At 42.0% G+C, this 19,446-nt stretch overlaps 2 long non-coding RNA genes across 3 annotated transcripts; one reads left to right on the top strand and one right to left on the bottom strand.

Moving 5' to 3' along the window:
- The first annotated feature begins 323 nt into the window (after positions 1 to 323).
- Positions 324 to 18,425, top strand: LOC139085263 (uncharacterized). 2 transcript variants are annotated; one of them, XR_011543483.1, is made up of 5 exons: positions 324 to 449; positions 7,136 to 7,286; positions 16,442 to 16,487; positions 17,026 to 17,254; positions 17,534 to 18,425. It is a non-coding gene; the product is annotated as an uncharacterized lncRNA (long non-coding RNA). The 2 variants fall into 2 exon arrangements; XR_011543484.1 differs by having other exon boundaries at positions 334 to 449; positions 7,157 to 7,286.
- LOC103565036 (uncharacterized) lies at positions 6,568 to 17,103 on the bottom strand. Its single transcript, XR_011543485.1, has 3 exons — positions 16,980 to 17,103; positions 12,222 to 12,411; positions 6,568 to 11,094 (listed from the first exon to the last, which is right to left on the bottom strand). It is a non-coding gene; the product is annotated as an uncharacterized lncRNA (long non-coding RNA).
- Positions 18,426 to 19,446: the final 1,021 nt, after the last annotated feature.

The raw sequence follows: 19,446 nt of genomic DNA, 5'->3' as shown, positions 1-19,446 counted from the left end.
TTGTACATTGAACATTTGTTATTTTGGCAACTATGGAAAACGCAAATTTTTTTTAAAAGAATGGCAAGAGAAGCCTCATGGGGTGATGATGGCATAGGCCAGAAGCCTTTCCCCCGTGTGGCAGTGGATTAAACCCTCGAGACCAGGCACGGCTCCTTGGCTCCTGGGGAAATGGGTAGACCTTAGAAATTAATGGTTCCCTGCCGTTTGCATTTCAGAAGAAATCTGATTATTTATTGCTCTTCAGACTTGCCATTTCAGCATCTTGAAAAGAAACCAAACAAAGAGAAATGAAAGTGCAAGACTCAGTTCCTTCCTACAAACCAAATCGTTCTGAAAGTTCCCTTTGACTCCTAGATTTGAAGAGACTTAGCCTGCTTCCTGCCTCCAATTGCTCTGCTAATTTAATATGCTCAGTCTCTGAAGAGTCTAAATCATTGGCCTTTGGGGTGAGTTCTGGCTGGTTCTGGCTGGTTCTGGCTGGTCTGGTCTCTTCCAGAGTTGGGCTAAGCTGTTTTACATATTACCCTGAGTTCTATTTTGCTAATTTTTTCCTTCCAAGAGGGTGTCTCCTGACCTAGTTAAATGAGCTTGGTATTTGTGCGAAGTTGCACATTAAGTGAAGTGATGTGGACTCATTTTCCTTTTCTCCGCTGGAGACCTGGAGCTACACATTTGTCCTAATTTTCCTGTTTTGGTTCCTGATCATTTCTCTTATGGGCACCCAGTAGCTTTATGTTTATCTGGCAGAAATCGGTTGTTTGTATGAAAACAGACCCCAAGCAAGTTAATTCACTTACGTTTCCTTATCTGGAAAGTGGGGATAAAAACACATGTATTCGTTTTCTAGGGCTTCTCTAACAAATGACCACTGACTTGGTAGCCTAGAACAATAGAAATTTATTCTCCTCATAATTCTAGAGGCTAGAAGTACAGAACTGAGGTGTCAGCAAGGCCGTGCTCCCTCCAAAGGCTCTAGGGGAGAATTCCTCCAGTTCTGGTCTTCGTTGATTTGTGGCAACAGAACTCCACTCTCTGCTTCCATCTTCACATGGCCTTCTCCCCCGTCTCTCCCCTCTACGTCTCAAGTCTTCTTCTCCTTTCTTTTCTAAGGACACCAGTCATTGAACATACGACCTACTCTAAGTCCAGGATCTCTCATCCCGACATCCTTAACTTAATTACATCTGCAAAGACCTTATTTCCAAATAAGGTCACATTCACAGATACTTGGAATTGTGATTTGAATGTATCTTTTAGGGAGACGCTATGTAACCACTACAACTTATCAACCGTATTGAGTTGCTGTGTGATTATTAAAATGATGTGATAATGTATGTGATACAGCTATCACAGAGCCTGACACATAGTAGGTACTCAGCCAATACTCATCATCATTACTGCCACCAAGTAAGTACTTCCATGGGGCCAGGCCTAGCACCAAGCCTATCTGTGCCTCAACCCACTTCTCTCAGAAGGAGATAAAGCCCCATTTTACAGCTGAGCAAACTGAAGCTTCAGAAGCTTAGAGGAGCTGGTGGCAAGAAGTGGAGCTGGACTCAAACTCAGGTTTTCGTGACTCCAGAGCCTGTGCCCCTCTTCACTGCACTTGATTGCCTCCGTGTTGCTGGTCTGTCTCCTCTGCTGTGACCCAGCACATCCCCTCCCCCAGGCACACTTTACACTCTGACCCAGAGCTGTGTAGGTGGGAAGTGTTGGCAATGGAGACAGAGAAGAGAGAAGTTTCTCTGGGTTTCCACACCTGCTTGAGCATCCTTGTGACATGGCAACTGGCTTTCCCCAGGAGAGTAATCTGAGCGAGAGGAGGAAGTCATAGCGCCTTTTATGTGCTCCCCTGGGAAGTCACATGTCACTTCTGCCATACTTTATTTGTTGGAGGTGAGTCATCAAGTTCAGCCCGCACTGCATTTGAAAGCAGACGTATCAGGGAATCTGTGGACATGTTTCAAAACTACCACACTGCTCCGTGGGAGGAACATGGCCTTTGTCTACAAACGTAATCCGGCTACATAAACCACGTCTTTAGCTCTGTGAAGGGAGGCCTAGAGCTGAACGTAGGGGCAGGGGCTGAGGAGAGCTAGATCGTTCCACATAAGCAAATGGGAAGATCTGAACCATAGGTCAGAAGGACAGAGGAAGGAAAGAAGGGAAGTGAGAAGAGAAGAGAGGGAACATGAGCCTGGCAACATGCAGGGTGCTGAGAGACTTGTAAGAATAGGTCTCACTAATGTTATATTTGATGTTGTGTGCTGAAGTATAAGACCCCTCTATTTTATCAAACTACCACACACACACACACACACACACACACAATAACTTGTGTGAGAGGCTTTTAATGTCAACTATGGAAAGGGGCAGAGATTCAGGTCTGGGTTGATCAAGTCTAAGCAGGAAACACACTTGAGGGCAGCAAGCCAATCCCTGAGTTTACCCTGTGTTACAGACACAGATGTGTTACAGAAGCAGATGCTCGAGGCCATGAGGCCCTTGGGAATTTTCAGAAATCTTGAGAAAGGCAATGACACTTGCATGAGCCTGGAAAGAGAGACAATTTTTTTTTTTTAATGTTCGTACACTTTACTGTATGCATGTTACAACCATAAAAACTTTTAAAATAAAAAATCAAGTCACAAATACATGAAATAGAATATCATTTAATGTCCTCGAACACATAAAGGATCCCCAAGTTTGTAGAAATTATCAACAACATACTAGAAAAAAAGATTTTGCTTTTAAGTGTAAGTGTTATTGTTCTAGGATCTTAAGAAGCTGAGCGGCCCAGTGGGAGGTCCCTGCATGGAGTTGTTCCCAAGCACAATGCACAGCAGAGTGCTTCACCTGGGAGGGCTGGAGCCCGCCCTCATTTCCAAAAGCAGCCTTCAGGAGCAGGGACCCCATCAGCCACTCTGCCACAGTCGACGGATGGCCATTAGCTCTTTGGGGTAATTTTGCTATTGAGTGTCTTCGGAGGATTCAGTGTTTCTGACAAAATCCTAAGATGCCGTTTTGCAGTTCTTCTTCATTATTTCAAGTCATTTGCATTCCTCTTCTGTAGTAAATGGTGGTTTAGGAATGGCGGTATTCATCGGCTTCAGGCTTAATTAAGCCTGAAAAATAAATTTAATGTCACTCAACTTCAGGCATGCTGTCAGCATTGTAGAACCCATCATTCTGTCCCACCTAGTTACTGGATTTGTACATCTCTTTTCTTTTGAGAAACATAAAGCTCTGTTGAAAAATCCTTTAAAAGAAAGAACATCCTGATATTTTAATATTTAACAAAAATCTTTTTGGCGAGGAAAGACACGAAAGGAAAGAGGGTTAAGTGGAGGAAAGCGCATTATGAAGCTCAAATGTTGAATGTTTCTCCAAGACTATTTGGCCAAGTCGCTACATACTTACAAGGCTGCCTGGGTTCTTGTAAGTCACTGCCCGTCAAGGGCGGGTCTGGCTCTTGGCTCCCCCTGCAACCCCAGTGCCTGACAGTGTCTATGCGCTATAAACATTTGTTGACTTGAGCATTCATAAGAGACCATTAACACTGAAAGATTGGTTAAGATCTAGTTCTAGAAAATTCCCAAAGGTAGATATTTTGGAATAATGAAGTTCCTGTTCCAAAGGTCCTGAATTTCCTTATTCCTTACTAATTTTGATCAAGCTTCAGGAAGGCAGAGGGAGCAGCTCCTAGGGTGGGATTTAGGGGGAACGTGGGAGAAGATGGTCGGTGACTGTGCATTTGTCCATGCTGTAGACACACATTAAGGCTAGTGGTTTTAAATATCCTTTTGCCTATTTTCAGAAGCTCCACTACCAAAGGTCATTCAAAATAACTAAATGGTGAATAGACTTTGAAAGGGATCCGCCATCCACTGAATTGGATACTGTCTTGTGTTACTCACCCCTGCTTTTATCTGTACGTTTTGAGTCCCTAAACAGACATTGAGTTCCACAATAACAGGGCTGTAACTTATCCATCTCAACCCCCTATAGCAGTCTGCTCCAGCCCTACCCTCCAGCCACAGCTCCTACTGGCCCTTCCCCAAATTTAGCTCACACCTCCTGCCTCCGGGCTCAGGACACTTGCGCAGTTCTTAAGTAATGGAAGTGTCAACTGGAGCCTCTTGCCCCTTATAATCCAGAGAAGATTGTCTCAAATACCCCATTCCAAAGCCCCCTGCCTTCTCTAAGGCTTCTGCCAGCTCCTGGGAGACCTAAGTTCTGGGCTGTCTCTTGTTCTGACCTTCTGCTTCTGTGAATTAGTTCAGCTTAGGGCTCATCTTGCTGTTTTGTATAACCTAAACATGAGACTCAGGCATTCCCTTATTTTTTGTAAGTTCACACTGACACATCTTTGTGTGCACAGCAGACTTTATTTTTACTAAAAATTCAGGAAGATGGAGGAATTTGTATCACAGAAAATCAGACAAGTTAAAAATAAACCCTAGCCTCCTCGGTCACGTTCTCAAAGCATCCCTCAGACATGTCTGCCGCCAGGCCAGGTTACATAACCTCCTCTCCATCTTCTGTCCTTCTAGCTTCTTGCTTCTTTTCTATCGCTCAGGAGAAAAAAAAAAGAACACAAAAACCAACCACCCCAACACACACACAAATTCCTCCCATTTTCCAGGCCTCCCCTGCAGATTCAAGGACCCCACCAAAGATTTAAAATTACTACTCCTGAGGAAAGGCTTTTCCTGAATTCTAAGACGAATCAACTTCCATCCCTAGTTTTTGTCTGGATACTAATTAGTAGAGAAACGTGGTGAAGGTTTAGTTTCCTAGTTACTCTGGGTCTCAGTTTCCCATCTATGAAATGAGGATGTGATAGCACTTGCTTTGTGGAAGTGCCGCGAGAATGCATAAGTTAACGCGGAAAGTCCTCAGCACAGTGCCTCGCATGTGATCCACAGAAAAATGTGTCCTATGCTTCCGCGTTCCCTCTCTTCCTGCCCACTGAGGCTCGGACATTTAGGCCTGAGCCAGGAGCCAGCACCCCGTGGAGGCTTGTGTGAGCTCTCCAGCCAGAGCTGACCACTCCTTCCAGCCACGCCCTCCTCGCATTCCTGTGGCCCTGGGCAAAGAGGAATGCAAAGATGCTTCAGACAAGCCCCTAAATGAGTTTGCAGTCTGGAGGGAAAGATAGACACAGACGTTTAGAAAGGGAACAGTCCCAGGAAGCTAGGAATGGGGTGGACAGGGAAAGAGGTACATTAGTCAGCTTCAAGGTCTTAAATTCAAAATCAACTTGTGATCATGTTGCCAGTGTCATGAGCCCAGAATACCACTGCGCACTTCTTCAGTCGACTTTCCATCTGTTGCAAATTTTACCATGGTGCAGTTTTAGGTCTTGCCGCTATTCCACTGTGTTGATTATTTCAGCATGTGTGTATCGGTTGGGGCTCAACCGCTATGAGTTATGGGATAAGGAATTTATTATAGGAAATGGACCTTACACAATTTTGGGAGAAGCTCAGGAAGTAAAGGTCTAGAAAGGGGAGCTGAAGAATCAGAGAAAAGTTACTAAGCAGCCCTGGCTTTCAGGGAAATCTGGAACCCAGGCTGGTCCAGCTTCTGGAGTGTGATTGGGAGGGGGGCTGGGGGAGAAGTCTCTGAGGATTGTTGGCTCTTCACATAGGGACTGCCTCTGTGCATTCACAGCACAGCAGCTGCTGGCAGGCCCAGGGTTGCTGTTGTTGGCAGAGCAGGGAGACAGGAAGGAGAACTGGACGCAGAGTGGGAAAGAACGAGGGCAAGCTAAACATGCTGACACTTCTGTGTCTATCTCTTGCCACCTCTTACCAATGACGACCTTTAGAATGTAATGGTGCCTGCTTCATTTCTGCTTCTGAAGTCTTACACAACTTCACTTTTGGCCAACTCAACCCAGAATCATACAGAGAAAGGAATTCTAGGAAACATGGTTCCCAGTGGAATGATCCAGCTCAGCGTTCGTTATGAATCTCAGTATTGATTGCAAATTGGATAGATGACTGATCACTAATATCTACTTCTTGGAACAGAGAATATAAAATGTTAAGAGGGAAAAGTTAGGATCTGGGTGAATGGCAGGGTCAAAATTTTAGGACAGTCCACAATCTGGCTCACAGAGATGGTTCCACAGAACAATGGAGAAAGGACAGTCTTTTCAAATAAAAGGTGCTGGGTCAATTGGATGTCCAAATGGAATAAACACTAATCCTGACACCATACCTCACGACATATATAAACATCAACTCCAAGTACATTATAGATCTAAATGTGAAAGATAAAACAATAAATCTGCTAAAAGACAAAATAGGAGACTATCTTCTTGACTTTGAAGTTGCATAAGATTTCTCAAATAGAACACAAAGAGCTCTAATTTTCTGGAGAAATTCAGAACACTTGTAAAGTACAATTGTTGGATAGAGTATAAATTAATTCAACCACTTTGGAAAACTGTTCGATGATGTTTCCTAAAGTTGATTCTATTCATACCCTCTATTCCAGCTATTTCACGTGTAGATATGCACTCAGTATAAACGTGTATGTAAGTATACCAAAAGATTTATGGAAGAATGTTGATAGCTGTTTTATTAATAGTCAAAATCAGGCAGCAAGTTAAACGTCCATCAACAGTAGAGCAGATAAATAAATTTTAGTACACCGGTACTACAGAATACTATACAGCAATGAAAATGAACAAACTGCTGCTACATACAACATGAATGAATTTCACAAACATAATTTTGAGAAAAAGAACACAGACACAACCGAATATACAGTGTATGACTGTATATAAAGCTCAAAATGGGCAAAACTAATCTATGATGCTTGAAGTCAGGATAGTGGCTTTGGATACACTGCGAAGATTCTGGGTTTTGATCTGGAAGGTGGTCACAATCTGTGATAATTCGTTTAGCTTTACATTTATGATATATGCTTTCAGTACATTTTACTTCAGTTTTTTTTAGAAGCTTATTTTTAGAAAAGCTTTTAAAATGTTTTATCCATCACCTGTTGTCACATCTGGTAGTCTTTTTCTTACTTCTAAACCTCTTTTATCCCTCTTACATTATTTCCTACCCTCTTGCTCTAAAAATGTTTTTCTTTCCTAACTCTTCTTGCACCTTAGACCCTTTGCTTTGTTACTCAGCAAATCCTTCTTGAGTTTCCACAATATGCCAAGCACTGAACCAGGCCTAGAGTTTACGATGATGAATAAGCCAGCAAGGACACTGACCACATGGAGCTCCATCTTCCAGTGGAAAGAAGCTTCTAAACAGGTAATTGCATCATAACTGACTCTTTTATTCACCTCCCAAAATTTGGGTCTTCACCAGACTTCCAGATTAAAGTCAACTTCTCAAAATCCACTATTTGTGCTCATTAAGGACCCATCACTCCCCACATCGTTGCTGTGTAAGCCCTCAGCATCAACTTTGACAATTTCCTCCACCCCACATCCCAAGATCTACCTCATCCTGCGCATTTCTACCTCTGAAATGTGCATACCCACTCCCCCTTCTTTCCAGCCATGTTGCCTCCACCCAAGTTGAAATCCTTACTCCTTCTATTGCCACTTCATTTAGGGTTCATTTGCAGAAACAGAAGCCACTCAAGCTAGTTTGAGCACAACTCAGGTTTAGGTGGCTAACAAATTGTTGAAAAGGCTGGAAAAGACATTTGAAACAGAGCTTCCAGGAACAACATCCAACTCTTGGAATCCTATTACCTCTGTCAAAAATTGGAAAGCAATTCCTGTCGCTACAGAAGTCCTCGAATCAGGAAGCAAGTGACCCTGGCACGTGTTGCCTCTGTATCATCCATGTCAGCAAAATGGATCCTTGTCCAGAAGTCCAGCTACAAAGAAGTGTGTGAATTATAGGTCCCAGCTTTCCAGTCTTAGTGGTACAGGTTAGAATGTATGTTGAGATGCTAGTCCTCGATGTCTCCTTCACCTCCTAGCTGGGCTCCCAGCTTCCCTGCTCTTCCCCACAGTTCCATTCTCTTTATTGCTTCCAGCTCCACAGCTCAAAAGCTTCTGATGACTCATTCTCTCCGCTGAATTAGGTTAAAAAGCCCTTGCCTGTCATTCCAGGCCCTCTGTGATCAGGTCCCAACTTGTTTTCCTGGTTTATGTCCCATTCTACTCCTACAATTTCTTCTACATATTCTGCTCTTTCCCATCTCGTGCTTTTGTGCATCCTCTACCTTTCCCACCATCACTTCCCATTAAAATACACAACAGCCTTCTAGGCCCAGACCAAATGTCACTTCCTTTCTATATTCTCCTCTGATCCTCTTAACCAAAGTGACCTCTCACTACAGCTCCAGAGAGCTCCTCCTACCACTTTATTTAGACATTGCATCTGGAGACAGAGATGTGGGTTGGAACCCTAGCTTCGTCTGGGCAAGTGAGGTCATCCTGGACTCAATGCCTCAGTTTCCTGCCCTATAAAATGGGTTAATAATACTTCATAGGTTTGTTGGAAGGACCAGTTGAGATAAGGACCTAAGCTGCTAGTGTACACGCTGGACAGATGGCAACTACTGTAGAGTGTTGTCTTGTTTATCTCTGTACCGCTCCCCCAGGTGCTCAATAATACTTGTGTAATGAATGGACAGGCCAAACCAAGCAGCAGTATTGACCTTAGGCAACCTAAGGTCAAACCAAGGTGATACTTGGTCCCTCCCTGGTTGATATCAGGGCTCTGGGTGGGGTCGGTTTAGGACACAGGTATGAGCAGACGAAGAGTTTCCATTTGTTTTATCAAGTCAGGAGAAGTAAAGCTAAGAGTTTTGACAGTTGGGCTAGGGCACAGCCCCCCGGTGTAGGTCACAGCGATTACCAGTGCCTCATGAGTCAACAACAGTTTGGGAAAGATCCCTCCAAAAGCGTTTGTTTGGAGGGCTCTTATCTCTGTGCCTAGAGAAGGAGCCGTCTAAACTCAGAAACGTAGAGGGAGGCAGGAAGTCTCAGATCAGGTACATTCCCATCTGAACCCCAGTGGGAAATAGTCCTGCAATCTCAGATGCTGCTGGAGGAGTGAAAATTGAAACAGTCCACTTTGCAAACCCATTTGGCAGTGTTTGTTACATATGAAGCTGCACATACCCTATGGCCCAGCAGTTCCACTTCTAGGTCCCCACCCTAGGAAGACGCCCTCAGGAGACTCGCTCAAGGAGATGCATTGCTGCACCGTTTGTCAGATCAGGAAATCAAAAACAACCTGAGCATCCATCAATGAGGAATAAATAAAATGTGGTGCATTTAACTGTTAAAATACAAAATGGTAAATGTAAAAGCATGAACTAGATTTTTGTATATCAGTGTGGTTTTAAAAATATAATTGTGAGTGAAGAAAACAAGTTGCAGAATGATGCATTCAGAATGATACCATTTAAAGATATACCACCAATAATGTATATTGTTCTGGGCTACATTTATGTACAAGCTTTAAACAATGGGCTCAGGGGACACGTGTTAAATTAGTCATTGTAGTTACTTCTGGAAAGAAGAATTAGACCAGGAGCCAAGAGGACTTAAAATTTTATCTGTAAAGTTTTTTCTCTTTTAACTAAAACAAAAACAAAATTTAAAGCCTGAAAGGACAAATATTAACAACTGAATTTAGGATGATGGTTGGGACATAAGAACACTATTCTATATTGAAAAGATTCTTTTTTCTCAGAAAACAAAAATATGGCCATGAGTCTGGTTTGGTACCTGTACATGTACGTGTGTTGTGTTGTGTTGTGTTGGGTGGGGAGGCTTTGGTGAACAGCCGTGACCACGGTTGTCCAGGAATATTTACTTGCAGGCAACAGAAATTAATCACTGCCCTGGCATTTAAATTTGAACAACTTGTTGAGGTTCTTAAACACCTACAGGCCCCTTTGACCCTCTGATGAAAGCTAAGTCCTCTTGAGTCCCAGGAGAAGAAATGCTCATACACACGATTTGGCATGTCATTTCAGGGGCTTCGTAGCCCTCAGGTTAAGAGTCGGTACTACTGGAGGCTGTCCAGAGGTCGGCTTTTTTTGACCTCCAGAACAGCTGTTAGAAATGCACAGTGAAGAGACCAGGAAGACTTGTTAAAATAATATATAAACACAACGCTCTCTTTGCACAAAGACAATCTGGAGTGAGTGTGTGTATATGTGTGTGTGTGTGTGTGTGTGTAAAAGCTGCTGAAACCCTAAAAAAGTAAACACAGCTTTTTGGAGCTCTCAGTTTGCATCCTGAAGTGTAATGTCAATAAGTCGGATCACTCTGGGAAACTTGACACTTAAGAAGCCCAGCTTCTGCCAGTGTAAACGCCAGGGTCCCAGTCCTCAGATTCAGCTTCCCTCAGCCTGGAGCAGGGAATTGAGAGAAACTTGTCTGGTCTTGCAGAAGGACTGTGGAGTCTGTTCTTGGAAGCACTGCACGGGGTCTGGCTTGCTGCACAGCCAGCCTCTGTCTCCCCTTGCTAGAAGGCCTCAGGGTTTCGCCAACATCCCTGATGGGACAGAGCCTTCTTTGGAGGGGCCCATGCAGCCCCTTTTTGTCCCCTGACCTCAGGCTGGGACTCAGATGGCTTTTTAAACTAAACATTTTTTTTAAAGACTGGCACCTGAGCTAACATCTGTTGCCAACCTCTTGTTTTCTTTTTTCCTTCTTCTCCCCAAGGTCCCCCAGCACATAGATGTATATTCTAGTTGTAGATCCTTCTAGTTGTGGCATGTGGGCCGCCACCTCAGCATGGCCTGATGAGCAGTGCCCTGTCTGCGCCCAGGATCTGAACTGGTGAAACCCTGGGCTGCCAAAGCGGAGCACACGAACCTAACCACTCGGCCACGGGGCCAGCCCTTAAACTAAACATTTTTTTAAACAATCTATTTGGTATTTGGAGTTTTTGAATTTGACTTCTAGCAAAGGAAGAAAAACAGAGGAATGTCATTAAAAAATAATTCTGAAAATTTTTAGGTCTGCTGCGTTTTTTCCAGGTGACACAAAGTTCTGTTGGGTGGGGCTGACGAGCTGCCAGCATCCTGCATGCAGAGCTGCCCGTCAGTAGCTTTCCCATTGGCAGCGCTGTGGCCAAAACCCTAGAGGGTGCATTAGACATTTAGAGGAAACAGTCTCTTCCAAAGACCCAAAGTCAGATGTAGCCTTAAATATTTTACAGGAAAATATTTGCAGAAAAATGTGAATTGGCGATAGCTCATAAGATGGTCCTCACTAAGGTTGCCGACAGAGAGAGCTGAAGTAATGATCCAGGCCCAGAATTATTTTGGAGCCCTGAAAAATCTATCAAGCTATTGATATAGATATAGATATAGATATATAGATAATAGATATATAGATATATAGATATAGATATAGAGATAGAGATAGAGATAGAGATAGAGATATAGAAAGATATAGATATAGATATAGATATAGATATAGATAATAAAAAATATAGATATAGGATATAGATATATAGATATAGATATAGATATATAGATATAGATATAGATATATAGATATAGATATATAGATATAAGATATAGATATAGATATAAAGATATATAGATATAGATATAGATATATAGATATATAGATATAGATATAGATATATAGATATAGATATATAGATATAGATATAGATATATAGATATAGATATAGATATATAGATATAGATATAGATATAGATATATAGATATAGTATATAGATATATAGATATAGATATAGATATATAGATATAGATATAGATATATAGATAAGAGATAGAGATAGAGATATATAAAGATATAGATATGGATATGGATATAGATATAGAGATAGAGATAGAGATAGAGATATATAGATATAGATATAGGTATTCTCGTTCTTCAGCTTTGGCAAGGCGAACTGGTTTTGGATTGGGTAAATAACTCCCAGTTAGCTCAGCTCTGAACCGGAGAAGCAAAGTGGCATGGGGAAGCTCCCGCAGACCTTGCTCTGCCTCTGCTGAAACAAGAAGGACCAGCCTCCCCAGCCCTCCTGCAACGCTGCTCTCCTTACAAATCCCACCTCTGCGAGGGGGGCAGGTCTTTCAGAATTCCTTGCCTGTAGACAAGCCCGGTTCCCCAGGGTCTCCCCTGGAAACTCCTGTAGGAGGTTCTTGTTCAGAAACCCATCTGGGAAGCACACAGAGCACTCTGGTGCCAGCTCTCTGGGGAAAACATTTATTCCCAGCGAAGACTTACCCAGAAGTTTCAGGGTTCAGATGGCAGCTGCACACCGTGTGCCTGTACCCCGGAGAATATCCTGAGTGTCCTACTGCCCCTGGTGCCTTCTTTTTGCTTAGAGGCTCCATTCTGCTAACTTGGATGCCAAGGCGGATGTCAGTGGCTCCTGTCAATAGTGGCGGTTCTCAGACTCGCGCTTTAGAATCACCTGCAGGGTTTATTAAAACAGAGCCTGTTAGCCCCATCCCCAGAGTTTCTGATTCAGGTCTGGGGTGGGGCGCCCAGAATTTGCATTTCTAACAGGTTCCCAAGTGATGCTGATGGTGCTGGTCCTAGGACCACACTTTGAGAACCACTGGTCTGTGCTTTTCATCTAAGGCACCCCTAATTCCTCAGCTTGGGTCCAATCCCGGAATGCAGCCCTCAACACACAGCCTCCCTCTACGAAAATATCTTGGAAGGAGGGGGCAGTACAGATGTAGTTAGCCAGACATGGTTCAAAGTTATGTATAAAACAGCCCTTTCATTTCTTGTTCAGCAGAACATCCCAATCCGTTCTAGAGACCACAAAGGGGCTGGGAGTTTGGAGTGGCTCTTCTGCCCCCTCCCACCAGCTTGCCCATCTTGGGGTTCTCTCATTAAAGAGGGGCCTCATTATGACCCTCAGGCACCCAGGTGGCTGCTCCCTCCTTTTGGAGGAAGAGCCTTTTCTCCTGGATAGCCTGTCTTGACCGCCTTCCCCACAGGGGTCCTCTTTAGGTTCCTTTCTTCTGCTGGGCTGTGTGTTGTTCATTTCCACCTTGGTATTATATTACTAAGCTTCAGGACCTGAGGAGTGGGAGATAGAAAAAGGGAGAAGCAGGACTTCCACTTTGTCTGCCCTCAAGATGTGCCACATACAAGATAATCAGAACTTTCATCTTGCCTGATTAACAATGCCATGGTTATGTCCTCTGGTATTATGCTAAAAAAGTCTCCCCCTCTTATCCTAGTCTGAACTGTGTCCAGTCCCAGGGACATGCAGGGGAGGGGTGGTCTTGCTGTTGCACAATAATGCGTCAGTATGCTACTGATCTCCCTGGTAACCTCTGCTTTACCTCTCAAAGCGTAGGTTTAATGTTGGGACTCTCCACTCCCAGTAACTGAGACAATTTCAGACAGATATTTTTGTTACCCTGAGACGATACGTGTTAGGCAGCGGTTGCATTTACTTATGACTGGAGGTTTCCCACACATAGAACATATTAACCCTGATTAATATACAGTACCTATAATGGTTCCCAACCTGGCTTTCATCAGAATCACCGGGAAACTTTAAAAAAATGTATGTATTCTGAGAAAATATGTACAACACAGAAAGTAAGGATGTATTTGTTCCCTTAATGTATAAAGAGCTCTTACAAATCAATAAGAAAAATACTGATAACCTAATAGAAAAAAAAAGACAAAAAGTATGCATAGGGAGTTTATACACATACAAAAATTCTGGATACTTATTAACATATGACAATACAATTCATACCACTCATAATTAAAGTCATGAACATTTGAACATTGAGGTATCATTTTTCACCTATCAGACTGGCAAGAATGAAAAAGCTTAACAATACACTTCATTGTCAATAATGTGGAGAAAAGACATTCTTATTCATTGTTGGTGGGAATATATGTTGCCATAACCTTTTTGGATGGCAGTTTGTCAATATCTATGAAAATATTATAGGCATATGTCTTTTGGTCCAGTGATTTCACTGGTATTAGTTCAGCATAGTGATGTCTTAACACATCTATGAAAATGTGTATACAGGAAGTTCATAGCAGCATTGCTTATAATGGCAAAACCCAGAGATAATCTAAATATTTGTCAATAAATAGTGGGTTAAATAAGCATGCCATGACCATCCGCTGAAGCTCTCTGCCACAATAGAAAAAGATGATGTCAATCTGTGATCATGTAACAATCGCCAAGATGTGGTAAGTGAAAACAGCAAGATGCAATAGAGTGTTGTAGTGTACTGTCATTTCTGTAAATATGGGTGATATACACATATGCACATATATACGTAGTCATAAATGTGTGTAGATTATTTCTGAAAGGGTTTATAAGAAACCGGCAATAGGCTGCCTTTGGGCGGGAAGACTGAAACTCCCACTTTTACTATATATATCCCCTTTGCATTGTTTGAATTTATTTTTACAATGAGCATATTCTATTTCATTTAATTAAAAAAAAAACAAAAGATATTCTTGGACTCCCTCCCTAAACCAACTGGATTTGAGTCTCTGAGGTTTGGGAGGCAGGAATTTATGTTTTAAAAAAGAAGTCTACTGGGAGAAATGGCTGATTCCAGGGCTGAGATAAGGAATATACAAGATGAGCTTGGAGCATCTTCTAGTGCCAAAAGTAATGAAGTGCTCAAAAAAACAAAAGGATGGGGGCATGTCAAAGGGACACAGGAGCCAATCTGAAAAAAGCTCCAAAGGCCAAAGCTGGAAACTTGAGCACTAAAATAAATAACAGTATTGGGTTATAACCCAGAGTCTAAAATAAATAGCCATGAGTTCATATTGGTATACATAAATGTTTAAATAAATGAATAGGGAAGAAGAGACATCTCCCTACAAAAGAATTGTAAGAATTCCAAACAATTTATGTAGATACTCCACACTCTAGGAAGTGAAACTTAATACCTTTCCTTGACTATGGGTTGTGCTTTGTGACTCCAAACACCACAGTGCTGGGGTGAGGGAGTGACTTACAGGGAGAAACCTGGCAAACACTACCTTAGCCCGGGGGATCAGGTAGCATCAACACTGATACGTCTTGTTGAGAGGATGTATTTTTGATACGGTGTGATGAGAACGATACTTCACCTCTGTGGTATTCTTCCCCCACAACCCGTAACCCCAGTATACCATGACAAAAACAGCAGGCAAACCCAAATTGAGGGACATTCTACAAGATACCTGGCCAAGACTCTTCAAAGTTTTCAAGGTCATGAAAAAGCAAGGAAACTTTAAGAAACTGTCACAGACCAGAGGAGACTCAAACACGTTGACTAAATGTAACGTGGCATCTTGGACAGGATCCTGGGACAGGAAAATTATCTTGGTGGAAAAACTGGTGAAATCCAAATAGAGTATAAAGTTAATAATTAAAAACAAAAACAAAACTCTAGGCAGTTCTTATGTAGCCAGCTCAGCTCCAGGGTGCCATTAAGACTTTAGAACGACTGCCAGAGAGTGCAAGTTCTCAAACTTTGGTGGGCCGTAGAATCTCCCAGGGAGTTTGTCAGCCCTGCAGATCCCACCACAAAAATTCTGATTGAGTAGGTTCATGGTGGGCTTACGGATATGCATTTTTTTTTTTAACAAGAGCTAAGTTTTTATTTCTTCATTCTTTGCATTTGAAGTATTCTTTGATGACATCCTTGAGATTCTTTGTTACCTTTGTTCTCTACTACCACACAACTGCCACCAACCACCACTCTACATGGTTTCCTCTCTCTGTCAATTTTACAAAGTCCTGCCCATCCCCCTAGTTTCCTATTGTCTTGAACCTTAATTAGGTTGATTTGTTGTTCAGCCCAAAGGGCCTCCACCAACTTGACGTGCACAGACTCATCATGGTTGGTGCAAGCTCACAAAGATGGGCTTGGTGCCAAGGCATTGGCAGCTTTGCAAATTCCATGTGCTTCAGCACCTCCAGTGAAGCAGTATTAGCACCCATTACACCTCCAGCAGCAACGCCATTGTGGTGGGTTACAAGTGGAGCCAAATTTTGAATGCGCCTGAGCCTCTTCCTCCACCCAGCTCGTTGGTGGCAGAGAAAGAGGGAATAGGGATTTTTAATAAGCACCATAAGGGCTTCTGAAATGCCATGTTTTGGACACACCGCACTGGAAACCAAAATCTGATACTCATAATTACTATGTCCATTAACAAGATGTGAGTTCAATTGGAACAAAAATCTTCTGAAGACAAAAAGATCATGAACTTCCATTCATTATGTAATATCTCCAGTCTATTTGGGGCACTTGATGAGTTTCCTAATAGAATTCTTACCACCGTTTGACATGTGATGTGTGAAATGAACAAATACTGAAAGTAAAGAATTAATAGGAAATCTACTGACACATCATCCCTTCTGATCATCTTGACCTGGTATAACCACAAGAGTTTATTTTCTATGACACTTAATCCACATTTAGGTCATATTATTTTATTTTTCAATACAGGCGCAGTGTCAACCATGAACTTGTTTGCTGAATTACAGGTTGATGGGTATGTTGTGCTTCTTCCAAAGGCATCCATCTTGAGCCCTCTCTCTTCAGGTTCCCCATGTCTATAGTTCCGTATCCCTGGCACCGTCTTTCCAAACCAATGCACAGCACCCCCGTTCCCCCTAAACACACATTCCTAGTTAATTCCTGCTCAAGTCTTAGCTTAAAGATCATATCCCTGTCCAGCCTCCCACCCTGGTAAGGACCCCTCCAACGTGCTCCCATAGTCATTCCAGCAGTACTACCAAGTACTTAAAAAGAAAACAAACCCAGAATTCCTTTTTTGGTGTTCTGTTATTTTTTTCATCCGTTGCTTTTGTTTTCATGAGTAGGTGCCAAAGCTGTCCAATAGAACTTTCTGCGATAGTAGAAATGTTCTTCATATGTGCTCAGATTTCAATCCAAGAAATCTGCTGCCTGAGTCTGTGCTCTAAACCACCATGGAAAACTGCCTCCTGCCACCGAATAATTCATTGCTTCCTTTGTAACTTACCTTTTCTAAGTTGTGTGTTTCTTCCTGTATTCGTATGTTGGCTGAGCGGGCGGTAAAGGTCAGAGGAAACTCTCACGCAAGAGGTGATATTGGAGACGATGGAGAGCAGCAGAGAAGAGTTTATCTGTAAAACAACAGAGAAAGTTCCTGCAGGTGGTGGACACTGCAGACAAGGGTTGAGAAGCAGGAAACAGCAGGACAGCATCCAGGAGTCTCACACGCAGACAGCTGATGTCTGAGGAAGACATAAAGGGAACCCAACACAAAAATTTCATGTAAGATATGGGAAAAATGGCTTACAATTTGATCTTGGAAAGTGAAAAGAAAAAATATAAAAATCATCTATATCATTATATATGTTTAACAAAATTTAGGTAATAATCGTAAGTCTGCCCTAATTTTTCAAATAGAGAACAAAGTGTTGATTTAGGGTCTGGGAGCCTACTTTTTAAAAAAAACTTGTCTAGTAGCACATTTGACAAATATGTTGGAGTCCTTCATTTTTCTCGGCTGCCTCCCTTAACCTGTGATTTTCAAATGTTTCTCTTTTGCAGATCCTATGATGTCCATTTTCCCCTCTTTAATGAACTGGCTTTAACCCTGCAAGACTCTTCCTTATCAGCGTCTACCTGTGATTCTAGCGTTTCCCCAACATCACTTCCATCAATTTTATGAAACACTGCATCAGGGTTATTCAGATCATGATGATTTTTGTGGCCCAAACTAACCAGAGACACTTGGGTAAGGACTACCAGCTTAAGAACTGCCTACAGTTCAGCATGGCTGGAGTGCTGGGTAGGAGGCAGGAAGCAGTGGGGAAACCCTGGCACTCACCAGTTGGAGACCTTCAGCAAGTACCTCTGACTTTCTGACATTCCGATTTCTCATCCACCTTGAGGAAGCTGTCTCAAGAGGTCAACAAAACTGCACAAATGAAGACGCTCAACATTGTGCCGGGAACCTGACCAGCCCTCAGCAAACACTCATGTTCTCCCTCTGCATTGCCTTGTATATCCTATATTACATTTGATTGACTGACTGATATGTGCACTGGTGAGATTTTGTCATCACTCTACCACATAAGCACAAAACCTGAGAGAAGAACTTATGTGCTGCAGAGGGACAAAGCAAGGAGACATTTGTCGATTTTAAAGACAAGAGTTCCCAAGAAGCTAGTTTCCCATTGAATAGAGAGATAAAAACAGAACAGGAATGCGAGATATTACATATGCCGAGGATGGTATCTCTGAGACTGAACAGAGCTGGCATCTGCAAGACATGCAAAGATTTTTTATCCCAGGGCCAAGGGATTCTGGAAGCCAGCCCTTCCTACATGTCATTCATTCTAGAGAAATAAATAAATTAGACAGTGAAACAGGAGAATCAGTATGCCTAATTGCAGTCTTAAAATTGAATTTATAAATAAAAATAAGAAAATGGAGCACATCCTGGGCTCTTCTGAGGAATTATTGACAAATGTGGGTCTCTACTGCCAGCTCATCTGAAATGCAATTTTTCTGTCTCTTGTTCTCTAAAATCGTTTTCAAATTCATATTTTAAAGTATTTGTTTTTGGAATGTTTTATCTCCCTCAAGAACAAAGGGATTCTTCAAAAAGAATTATACGCGAAAATTAGCTGAGTGGTTTGCAACCATTTACAGTGGGAATTTGTATGCAGTGGCAGTGGTCTAAAGCGCAACATTCACCTTATCCTACAGCTCCCATTACTTCAGAGACACCTCAGAGATGAAATCTTGTAAGCAAGTTAAGCAGGAAGGTCTTGACTTTCTAATGAGAAACTGAAAAGAATAATGAGATTTGTTATCAGATTCGAATCATAAACCATGAGCAGAGGAAGGAACAAATTTGAAATTTTAATCTTTGTGTTCCATGTTCTAATCACATAGTCATAGTATCTCGAGAGAAATTTCTCATAATTTCTGCGAGGTGATATTTGCAGCTATTTTCCTGATGTGAGTTGATTTCATGGAAACAAATCCCAAAGATGAATGATCATGTCTAAAGGAGAAAAATACTGCTAGACTGTCTTAGTCATACATGTCTTCCTTGGGAACATTTTAACCCAGAATTGAGTATGTAAGCATTAAGGAATATTTAAGAAACTATTGATTTGAGAAAATTTGTTTGGGAAGAGCAAGACTAGACATTAACAACAGGGCACAGTGAAAGTCTAAGCTTCCCAACACGAATGTCAGGAAAGATCCACTTATCCTCTGTTACTTGCCATTTCCAATTTCCCCATAGGAGAGCATTCATTTAGGTTAATTTCCTTAATATATGAAGAAAATTTTCTGAATTAATAGGAGAAATCTCAACAACCCAACAGAGGACATGAACACGCAATTCACAGAGAGAGAAACACAGATGACTTTTAAATACGGAAAATGCTTTAACTAGAGAATTATTAACTCAAAAAAAAATAGAAAGTTGTATAAGAAATACAATC

The sequence above is a fragment of the Equus przewalskii genome, chromosome 8 (genome assembly GCF_037783145.1).
Source record: "Equus przewalskii isolate Varuska chromosome 8, EquPr2, whole genome shotgun sequence".
NCBI classification, from domain to species: domain Eukaryota; kingdom Metazoa; phylum Chordata; class Mammalia; order Perissodactyla; family Equidae; genus Equus; species Equus przewalskii.
Note: the sequence above shows the minus strand (reverse complement) of the source record. Positions and strands in the feature narration are given on the sequence as shown.